This window comes from Vipera ursinii (assembly GCF_947247035.1).
Source record: "Vipera ursinii genome assembly, chromosome: 11".
Taxonomy (NCBI): domain Eukaryota; kingdom Metazoa; phylum Chordata; class Lepidosauria; order Squamata; family Viperidae; genus Vipera; species Vipera ursinii.
In genome coordinates this window covers 11120670-11132066 of record NC_139524.1, presented here as the reverse complement: position 1 = coordinate 11132066, position 11397 = coordinate 11120670, and positions in this window count along the sequence as shown.

Genomic DNA, 11397 nt, shown 5'->3' with positions numbered 1-11397 from the left:
ACCGGAGCAGTGCAAATGTCCGTGGAGCCTTCGTGGCTGCAGGATGCTGTCTGCCCCGCGTCCCTTCCCTGTTGAAGACAGGCGCAGGCTGTTGGGGATGAGTCTGTCTTGTCTGCATCTCAAACTGAAGCACAAGTGGTTCCTGTGGTCTGCAGTGTTTTCTGGACATCTGTTCATACCTCTCTTGCCATTCAGAGGGTGAAGCGAAACGTCTTCAGAGAAGAAACAAAGAAATTCCAGTTATCTCCTGAAAAAGCACCTCTGGGGCAACCATGACTTGGACGACGGAGACTCTCCATAGACCTCATGGGAGAAAATACTCTTCTATAAACACTTGGGAGGGACCTTATCTTTTCATCCCCTCTCTTTCTCTTTATAACCCAGGAAGGGTTTTGTGCTGCCTAAGTTCTCTTCAGTGAAAACTGTACTGCTAACCTAGAGTGTCCGCCTTCCAGGTGTCGGGGTCCAGGATGGAAAAAAAGATGTTGAGACTAGAAAGAGTACAGAGAAGAGCAACAAAGATGATCAGGGGGCTGGAGGCTAAAACATATAAGGAACGGTTGCTGGAATTGGGTATGTCTAGTTTAATGAAGAGAAACACCAGGGTTGACATGATAGCAGTGTTCCAATATCTCAGGGGCTGCCCCAAAGAAGAGGGAGTCAAGCTATTCTCCAAAGCGCCTGAAGGCAGGACAAGAAGCAACGGATGGAAACTAATCAAGGAGAGAAGCAACCTAGAACTAAGGAGAAACTTCCTGATAGTTAGAACAATTAACCAGTGGAACAACCTGCCTCCAGAATGTTGGGAATGTTCCAACACTGGGAGTTGTTAAGAAGAGACTGGACAGCCATTTGTCTGAAATGGTACAAGGTTTCCTGCCTGAGCAGGGGGTTGGACTAGATGTCCTCCAAGGTCCCTTCCAACTTTATTATTACTGAACTGTCATGCAGTTGCATTATGTGCCTACTCGACTCATACAGGCTTTAAATGGGGAAATTGTTAACTTGGGTTGGCAGCGGGAGGCTGCATCCCAGATGTAGCACAGCCTGCTTGGAAATCCTTGGTTACAAATTGTGAGCTGCCCAGAATCGTTTGCTGAAACGGGCGGCTATAAAAATTGAACCAAACCAAACCAACCAATCAATAAGTGAATAAGTTAAAACAGCCCTCTTCCCTGCCTCTAGTCAACTCGTAGCCAGGTTGCAGGATGGGGCCCGTTTTAGGTACGTATCTTAACATTTCTCTTTCCTTAAATTCGGTGCCAGTGGTGGCGAACCTTTTAGAGACCGAGTGCCCAAAATGCAACCCAAAACCCACTTATGTATCGTCGGGTGCCGGGCGGGTGTGGCCCATTGGATGGGCGTGGCCCATTGGGTGGGCGTGGCTGCGGTGGTAACGGCAGACTGGGTGGGACTAAAAAGTTAAATCAATCAATTCCAACTGCGAGATTTTTTTTTCCCCGCGAGAAGTTACAATTGATTGAACCTTTTTTTTTTGCACATGGTGGCGGAGGGCTAAAGCGAAAAGGTTTTATAAAACCCGGCTGAAGGCCTAGGTCTGGGGCGACGGCGTGCGTGCCCACAGAGAGGGCTCTGTGTGCCCCCCAGTGGCACGCGTGCCATAGGTTCGCCACCACGGCTCTAGGCAATCCTCAGGAGGAGGCAAGAATTTCAGAAATTACCGCTGTGAGGACATTTTCAGATGCTCAAAATTACGGCCTTTTTGTCTTTGACCCAGAAGTTTGGGAAAATAAAAGTAACACGAAGGTCCGAGTGTTGTTTGCTCTTTACGAGTGCCCTTTCCTTCCTCTTGCCGCGTTTGAAAGGAAACGGCTGAATGGACAAAGCCGAATTGGACGTGCAAGGAGGACTTGGATAGCTTTTGGCTCCTACGAGCACTCGGAAAGTTCCCGTGAAATCATCTGAAGTGGGTCAACTCCAGCATTTCTTCACCGACATCAAACTCCCAGTTTTCAAATTGCCTTCTGAGTTGAGTCACCTGGTAAGGCAAGTCAAAACAGAGGCCCGATTGGATGCCCGTGGACATAACATGCTAAGCTTCTCCACCGGTAGTTGTAAAGATAAAGATCTCCTTTGACTTCATCGTAATTCCCAAGGAGTACCCAATTATGCTCACATTACTTTTCTCAGCAACGGTACGGTTCATTCTTCTAGGATTTCCCCACCCCACCCCGCTCAGTTTCAAGTTCTGAGAACAGCCTTGAAATTTCCTGGTGATCTCTTAATTTGAGCCCTAATTACTTGTTAATCTTAATTGGCTCCCTCCCCCCCCCCTCCCGATATCACTTGTGGTTGGTGAGATGCTACCTCCCGAGGTTTAACGTTGGGTTAAATAAGACATAATTGCCTTTATTTAATTCAACACAAAAGGCAGCAGTTTAAAAAGAAAAAAAGAGAAAAAGAAAAAAAAGCTAAAAGGAAATCAATATAAATAGATTTGGCTTTGCAAATTGGACGAGATTGTAGTTTGCTGAATAGTGGTCGAATCCCAGTCAGCCGTCTACCAACCTGCAAGTCACTCTCTTGCAAAAGATAAAAGATGTAAATTGGAAATTCAACGAGACAAATGATAGCTTAGAACGGGGGCCGTCGGTTGACTCCATGTTATTTATTATTGCGTTTTTACTGTTGGTCGGAGCTGAAAAGACTAAAGCGGTTCGGTGGAATCCTGTCTTTCTAAGGAGCCCAAACAACGGCTTTTGGAAAAGGGGCGAGGTGAACAAAACCAGCTCTTCAAAAACGGGAGCTTACGGTCCCCTAAATAGATAGGTGCTCTGGGAGATTTCTCTTTAAAACGTGCTCGAATTGGCTTTGATTTTTAAGTGGTATTATTAAGAAGGGGTCGCTTCTATCTCCCCTCCACAGGCTGGTTTCCTGATCAAAACCAGCCTCCCAAGTATTTGCTCAGACTTTCCAGCATCACATGTTTTGTCACAAAAACTCAGGGGAGGGTGTCCCTTGAGGTCTGAGCTTCATTAATTTTGTAGGCACGATGAATTGAATTCAGCCAGAGCAGAATATTTGTAGCTCAGGGTTGAACTGCGGGGTCCTTGGCGCTCTTGGAGCTTTCTGGTTTTCTTGCAGAGATTTCATTAGCCAACTTGGTAACGTCCTCCGTGCACTGGATTATGTTACCAATCAAGGAGGATATTTGTCGCTCGGGGTTGAAATGAGGGGTGGCCACCGAGGATATCACCTAGTTTGGGTAAGGAAACGCCTGCAAGAAAACAAGCAAGCTCAGAGAGCAACCAGGACCTCACCATCCTCCGTTTCCTCTTCCTCCTCCTCCTCCGTCATTCTTCAAATCCCACTCCTGTCTAGCACTGAAGAAGTTACCTAGTAGGGTAAGGAAACGTCTGCAAGAACACTACCAAGCTAAGAGCACCAAGGATGCTACAATGTAGTGAATTTTGGATTTGTTCTATTGCTGTCGCACTGTAATCAAAGGAAAGGGGCGTGGATGACAGGATAGCAGGGTTCCAGTATCTCAGGGGCTGCCACAAAGAAGAGGGAGTCAAGCTCTTCTCCAAAGCGCCCGAAGGCAGGACAAGAAGCAACGGAGACTCATCAAGGAGAGAAGCAACCTGGAACTAAGGAGAAACTTCCTGACAGTTAGAACAATTAACCAGTGGAACCACCTGCCTCCAGAAGCGGTGAATGCTCCAACACTGGAAGTTTTTAAGAAGAGACTGGATGGCCATTTGTCTGAAATGGTACAGGGTTTCCTGCCTGAGCAGAGGGTTGGACTACATGACCTCCAAGGTCCCTTCCAACTTTATTATGATGATGATGAAGAATTCTGAAGGCAGCCCTTAGTGCATGCTGACCTTGTGATTTAAATAGCAGCGTAAATGCAAAGGACAGATAGCCTTCATCTTCACAACCATCATTGAGCCCCAAATTTTCCGTGGCTACGCGAGACATTTCTTAGGTGCTCTTTCCCTCATTTTACGACCTTTCCGTCCACCGTTGTTAAGTGAGTCGTTGCAGTTGTGAAGTTAGTTAACCCGGTTGTGAAGTGAATCTGGCTTCCCCGTTGACAAGGGGGGGGTCACATGACCCTGGGACACTGCCACCGTCATAAATGTGAGTCAGTTGTGCCAAACATCTGAATTTTGATCATGTGAACCATGGGGGATGCTGCAGCGGTCGTTCAGTGTGGAAACCGGACATCAGTCCCTTTTTTCACGTGGTGTTGTAACTTCGAACGGTCACCAAATGAACCGTCGTAAGTCGAGGACTACCTGTATAGAGCGCATTGGGGGATTAGTGATGAAGAGTTGCACCCTACAGCCTCCAAACTGCGTTCTTTGCAGCATTTCCCATTTTTATTTTCTCCCATCTTATTATCCCCCGTTGTTTTTGGAAAAAATGAAAAGAGGACTTTGGGAGAAAGGAAAATATTTATACCTTTTTTTTTCCTTCCATCCGGACTACAGCATAAATGTGATCTCCAGTTGTGGTAAGAAAAATAAATCATAATTCTGTTTTTAATCACTTTTATCTGTCTCCTCTTCGCTTTTACCTTTGCGAACAAGCAGCCTCTTAACGGTTGAGCTCAGATAGTCAGTGCCTAGTTTTTTACTGACCTTTTTGCCTACGAGAAGAATATGGGATGAAAGAGACAGGGATTCTCCTCCAAACAAATAAAATGCTTCAAATGTAACTCTTAATTACTAGTTTCACAATAGCCTTTTGTAATACTTTTAAGGCTTCCGAGTTCTTTCCACTTGTTACCATTCCCTGTAATCACTTCCATGGGAAGCCTTCTTTATTTGAAGAACTTTCCCTTTCTGTTCAGTGAAACGGGCTTTGAAAGTTTGAATAAAGAAGAATCTTGCTTACTCCTAGGGTCTCTCTGTCCTCTCTCTTCTCGAAATTGTAGGTTGCAGACGCACCCGATTTCTAACCGCTCCATCCATAAAGCCTTTCATGTAAGGAGGTCTGTTTCTTAGTGACAGCAGGCTCAAGAGACGAATCGCACATCTGAATTAACTATTCCAGAATAAAGAGTAAACAAGAAGAATCTGTCCAGATGCATCTAAGGGTACGTCAGGACTGGCATCTTGCAACGCACTGGTTGTCAACCGTCCCGCTCAGTACATACAGCAAATAAAGACTCCTGGGACATTTTTTTTGTTGCCGAAAGCACAACGGATACCGAAGTAGCAAAGGCAATTCTAACGTTTTCGCGTGCAAATAGCATAGTTCAAACGTTCCCCTTTTTCCCTGGCCCTCTCATTGCCACTTTATTCCCTCCAGTTATGCTCTGTTTGGCGAACAGACTCCGGTGGACTCCCAGCAGTGATCTTGGGACGATGGTATGTCTTGGCTCCCGAGTTGGTGCTGTTGCAATCCATTCCCCCCCTCCTTTGTATTCCAACCCAGTCCCTTCCTCGTTGCCTCCTGTCTGGCTGCGATCGGGGTTTGCGAAAGAGCCACGACACTGGCTGTGTGTGCAGAAGAGAATAATAAAAGGTAAATGTTCCCCCGCACATGCGTGCTAGTCGTTTCCGACTCTAGGGGCCGGTGCTCATCTCCATTTCAAAGCCGAAGAGCCAGCGCTTGTCCGAGGACGTCTCCGTGGTCATGTGGCCGGCATGACTAGACGCCAAAGGCGCACGGAACGCTGTTACCTTCCCACCGTAGTGGTCCCTATTTTTCTACTTGCATTTTTACGTGCTTTCGAACTGCTAGGTTGGCAGAAGAGAATAATAAACCTTGCTTAACAATATATACCTCTTGAGTTCCCCTAACCTGATGACGAAACAAACTCTGGTTTAACTATAATGACCTGATTCACACAACATAGAAGAGTGGCTGCCTACCACGTACTGAACGACAAACTACTCAAATCTCTTTTAGCCTGGCCTAGTGAACTGTTCACTCTTTGTCGGCTGAAGGCTTACAACTTTGTAGAAAAATGGACCTCCCTTTTCTACTCTCTTTCCACACTGCCTTTCTGGGATTAAAGATACAGTTTTCAAGTCAGGTAGCCCTCTCTTCCATAAGCCTGTTAAGCCCTCACTGAAAATTGGCCGTAATCGCCTTTGTGGACAATGAACCCTGGGGCTTCCCTGTCGTGTCTGTTGATCTTGAGTTTGCAAGGAGCAGAGACAGGGAAGAGGCACGCCAGCAGATGCAGTAAACACAGCAGATAATGTATGCAGGTTCTAAAACTTGAGGCCGATAGGATCTGGAAGAGTTCATTCAGATGTGCAATTTGTCTCTTGAGCCTGCTGTCATTAAGCAACGGACCTGCTTACATGAAAGGCTTTGTAGGTAGAAGGTTGGAAACCGGCTCGTCTGGAAGCTACAATTTCTAGGATAAAGAGACCCTTTGTAAAAAAAAAAAACCATATTCCAGCTGCTTTCAAGGGTTACAGATAATTAGATGTTAAGTGTCTGTTTGTCTGGAACATCAGGAAAACACAGTGCCAAGCAGAGCATAATTATATAAACTCCGGTTTCCTTCTGCTGCGGGTAATTAACTATTGTGTTGGAGGTTTTATTCTTGTCAGTAATGAAGTTTCTACTCAAGTCGTCTGAAGAGTTTCCTGCCAAGACTAGAGAGTTACGAAGTTTTGTTCAGCCCTGGAGGAAAGCCGGACACCAGGTCTTTCAGCTGGTAGTAAGGAACATTTAGACAAGTTTTTGCTGGCCATACTAGTGGCCGTCCACTTAAATCTCCAGTTGGTTTTTCCAGACGCCAACCGCAGAAGTGAGTTGAGTTGGCACAAGTTGGAGAAGGCCTGGAATGACTCAAGGTGACTAGGGGCACCTGCGAAACCCTCCAACTGACTCAGAAGACCAGTTAAGAAGAGGTGAACCTGGCAGGGGCCTATCCGAACAATGGCCCTGCCTCCCATTGAGTGGCTCTTAAGTCCTCCCGGAACGCTTAAAAGATGGCGACTCAGGAAGTAAGTTGCTTTTAGAAAGTGCCCTGGGAGAGGATCAAGGAAGACTGTGGTTTCTTTACTCATGCCGATGCTGGCGTGGAGCTCTTGACAATTGCAGTATCCATGGCAACGGGAAGAGAAAGCCCTGCCAAATCCTCTGTCCAGACGGAAGAAGTGAGCTGTTGGTGATGTTGGTAACTGTAAAGCAAAAACAAAACAACAACACAGCCAAGGTTACTCGTCTATTCTCTTTGCAAAAAAAAGAAAAAAAAGGCACGTTTCTGGTACACATCATCCCTGTGTGTCACCAAACGTGCTTAATCTAGTTGCTGACCGAATTCATGGATGGGCTTTGCCCGTTATATTCAATCGCGAACTAACCAAGAAGAAAGGGACGGGTGATTGTCAGCTGCCAGAACTTCCACCATGGGTAAACAGTGGAGACCCCCTAGCCCTCTCTGCTCTACGCTAAATAAATAAATAAATAATAAATGAACCATCTTAGATGAGGCCCACCAGACAGACTGCAAAAACCTAACCAAGCTTAACCAAGCTTAAAAAAGGTAAAGGTTCCCCCGCACATGTGTGCTAGTCGTTTCCGACTCTAGGGGCCGGTGCTCATCTCCGTTTCAAAGCCGAAGAGCCAGCGCTTGTCCGAGGATGTCTCCGTGGTCATGTGGCCGGCATGACTAGAGGCCAAAGGCGCACGGAATGCTGTTACCTTCCCACCGGAGTGGTCCCTATTTTTCTACTTGCATTTTTACGTGCTTTCGAACTGCTAGGTTGGCAGAAGCTGGGACGAGTAACAGGCGCTCACTCTGCTACGCGGCACTCGGGATTCGACCCGCCAAACTGCCGACCTTCTGATCGACAAGCTCAGCGTCCTAACCCACTGAGCCACCGTGTCCCTAACTAACTAACTAACTAACTAACTAACTAACTAACTAACTAACTAACTAACCAAGCTTAGCCTGCATGAAAACAACAGCCAGGCGCAGGCAATCCTCAACATACCGCCACAATGGAGCCCCCAAGTCATGTTGCTAAGTGAAAAAAAAAAATTTAGTGGGTTTTGCCCCATTTTAGGACCTTGCTACGTTGATTAAGCCAGTCACTGCAGTTGTTAAGCTAGTCACACGGTGGTTAAGTGAATCTGGCTTCCCCAAGGACTTTGCTTGTCAGAAGGTCACCAAAAGGTGATCACATGACCCCCCCGTATGACATTGCAACCGTCATAAGTGGAAGTCGGTTGCCAAGCATCTGAGTGTAGATCGCGTGACCCTGGGGATGCTGCAACAGTCGTCAAGTGTGAAAAATGGCGATAAGTCACTTTTTCCAGTGCCGTTACAATTTTGAACGGTCACTAAGCAAGCTGCTGAGAGTCAAGGACTATCTGTACTCTACTTCAGGGGTCTCCAATCTCCGGTCTGTGGAGCGGTACCCGGCTGCGGCTTGCTAGCAACCAGTCCGCATAAACAAGCAAAGCCCCATCTGCGGGATGCAGGCAGCACACAAAACCACGCACCCTCCGGTCCATAGAAAATCTTCTCTCCACGTAACCGGTCCCTGGTGCCCAAAAGGTTGCGGACCTCTGCTCTACTTGATCTGGTTGAGCAAGGTCTGTGACTATAGCGAAACTTGGAACTGCACCGAGTACATTCTGCATTTTAAAACTAGCCACTTTCCAACTGCAGACCTTTCAAATACAGGTCTAACGATCTGCGACAGCCTTATTTGCTACGATGAATGAAAAGGGGTTTCTCAGAGCAAAGGTTTCGTTTGAACAAGCCTGTTCTGTAGTCTCAAGCCATGCTTGGAAAGTGCTGCAAAGCTCTTACTGAGCGGCAGAAGCCCCAAATGGTACTGTCCCTTTGTTTAATCCAAAGGTGTGCGACTGCTTTGAAGCTAAGGACCACATTTAATTCTTGAATGATAGGCAGTGGTTGCTCCCCAAACTAGGTGAGGCCAGAGCAAATCGATTTAAATTTAAACTAAAGGCAACTGATGTTTGTTTCCCAGGTATCCAGTAGTTTTCCTTTTATCACATTAAAAAAAACAACAGCAACAGCAACAAGCTAGTGACAACTTTTGGAGAAGTTCCAAGCGTTGGAGCTATCTATAATTTTGATCTGAATGTATCTAGCCTCAGGATTTCAGATCATGCACCTTTGAATTAATTAACTCTCATGATCTCCGGGCAAGAGCAATTAGATCAACAAATAATTGATTTCTTGGTTCTGATGTGTAGCTTAATGGGGCTCCCCACCCTAACCCTCTGCCAAATTTAAGAGATGGATTTGGCCGCTAATTACGCTTGGCAAATAGGAAGCTGGTGAAGGATGCGGTAGATGGAAAAACGTATATGCTTCTTGCGATCCAAGTTAATTGGAAAAAAAACATTTAAATGAGGAAAGTCTGAGAGCAGCTTGGAAGGTTGATGAGATCAGGTGCTTCGTCGAGCAACATGGACGAGGGGCTTATCTGTACCTTGGACACAATGGTTTCTTTTTCCAGAGAGAAATGGCAAACATCTGCCTACCTCTTGTCCTTGTTCCAAATTATCCAAAGTAGGGAGGTGTTTTGCGATACGTATCTGGGAGATGAGGCAAAGGCTTCATTTGTTTAATAGTGAAGAATAACACAGCCTGGCTCGGTTTATATATGTATATGTATATGTATATGTATATGTATATATATATATACACACATATACACAGACACACACAGACACACAGACACACACACACACACACAAACATGGCTGACAAACCTGTAAACGGACAGATCGTCCTCGATTTAACATTTCATTTAGTAATAATAATAATAAAGTTGGAAGGGACCTTGGAGGTCATCTAGTTCAACCCCCTGCTTGGGCAGGAAACCCTATACCATTTCAGATAAATGGCTATCCAGTCTCTTCTTAAAAATTTCCGGTGTTGGAGCATTCATAGCTTCTGGTGGCAAGTTGTTCCACTGGATAATTGTTCTAACTGTCAGGAAATTTCTCCTTAGTTCTAGGTTGCTTCTCTCCTTGGTTAGTTTCCATCCATTGCTTCTTTTCCTGCCTTCAGGCGCTTTGGAGAATAGCTTGACTCCCTCTTCTTTGGGGCAGCCCCTGAGATACTGGAACACTGCTATCATGTCCCCCCTCATTCTTCTCTTCATTAAACCAGACATTCCCAATTCCAGCAACCGTTCCTTATATGTTTTAGCCTCCAGACCTCTAATCATCTTTCTGGCTCTTCTCTGTACTCTTTCTAGAGTCTCAACATCTTTTTTACATCGTGGTGACCAAAACTGGATGCCGAATCCCAAGTGTGGCCTTACCAAGGCATTGTAAAGGGGTCTTAATACTTCACATGATCTTGGTTCCATCCCTCTGACTGTTCACTGAAAAATCGAGTTATGACCTTTTTTCAGTTATGATCATAGCAGCATCCCCATGGTAACATGATCAAAATCAAAATGCTTGGCAACTGGCATGTACTTCTGACGTTGCAGGGTCCCGGGCTCATGTGATCCCCTTTTGTGACCTTCTGACAAGCAGAGTCAATGGGGGAAGCCAGATTCACTTAACAACCGTGTTACTAAATTAACAAGTGCCATGGTTGACTTAACAACGGTGGCCAGAAAGGTCGTAAAATGGGGCAAAACCTACTTAGCCGATGTCTCACTTATAGCCACATCGATTTTGGACTACCTGCATTTGTTTTTATTTATTTTATTTGTACCCCACCATTATTATTTTTATGAATAACTCATAGCAATAAATCTCCCTAACACTGCTTCACTCCTGTGCGTTGAGTTGAGCTGAATGGAAGTTCCCATTTACAAAGAGTGGCAAAATAGCCATTCCTGACAATTGCACAGGAAAGTTGGTGACTTTGGGGCAGTGGGAAGGAAAAACGGCAATCAAAGGCACAAGTACAGAGTGGGTGAGACCTGGCTTAAAAACGGCAACTGTGAGAGGGACCTTGGAGTCCTAGTGGACGATCACTTGACTATGAGCCAGCAGTGTGCAGCCGCAGCCAAAAAAGCTAATACAATGCTGGGTTGCATAAACAGAGGCATAGAATCAAGATCATGTGAGGTATTAGTGTTGTTGTTAGTTGTGAAGTCGTGTCCGACCCATCGCGACCCTATGGACAACGTGCCTCCAAGCTTTCCTGTCCTCTACCATCTTCTGGAGTCCATTGAAGCTCACTCCTCCTGCTTCAGTGACTCCATCCAGCCACCTCATTCTCTGTCGTCCCCTTCTTCTCTTGCCCTCAATCTTTCCCAGCATTAGGCTCTTCTCCAGTGAGTCCTTCCTTCTCATTAGGTGGCCAAAGTATTTGAGTTTCAACTTCAGGATCTGGCCTTCCAAAGAGCAGTCAGGGTTGATCTCCTCTAGGACTGACCGGTTTGATCGCCTTGCAGTCCAAGGGACTCGCAGGAGTCTTCTCCAGCACCAGAGTTCAAAGGCCTCAATTCTTTG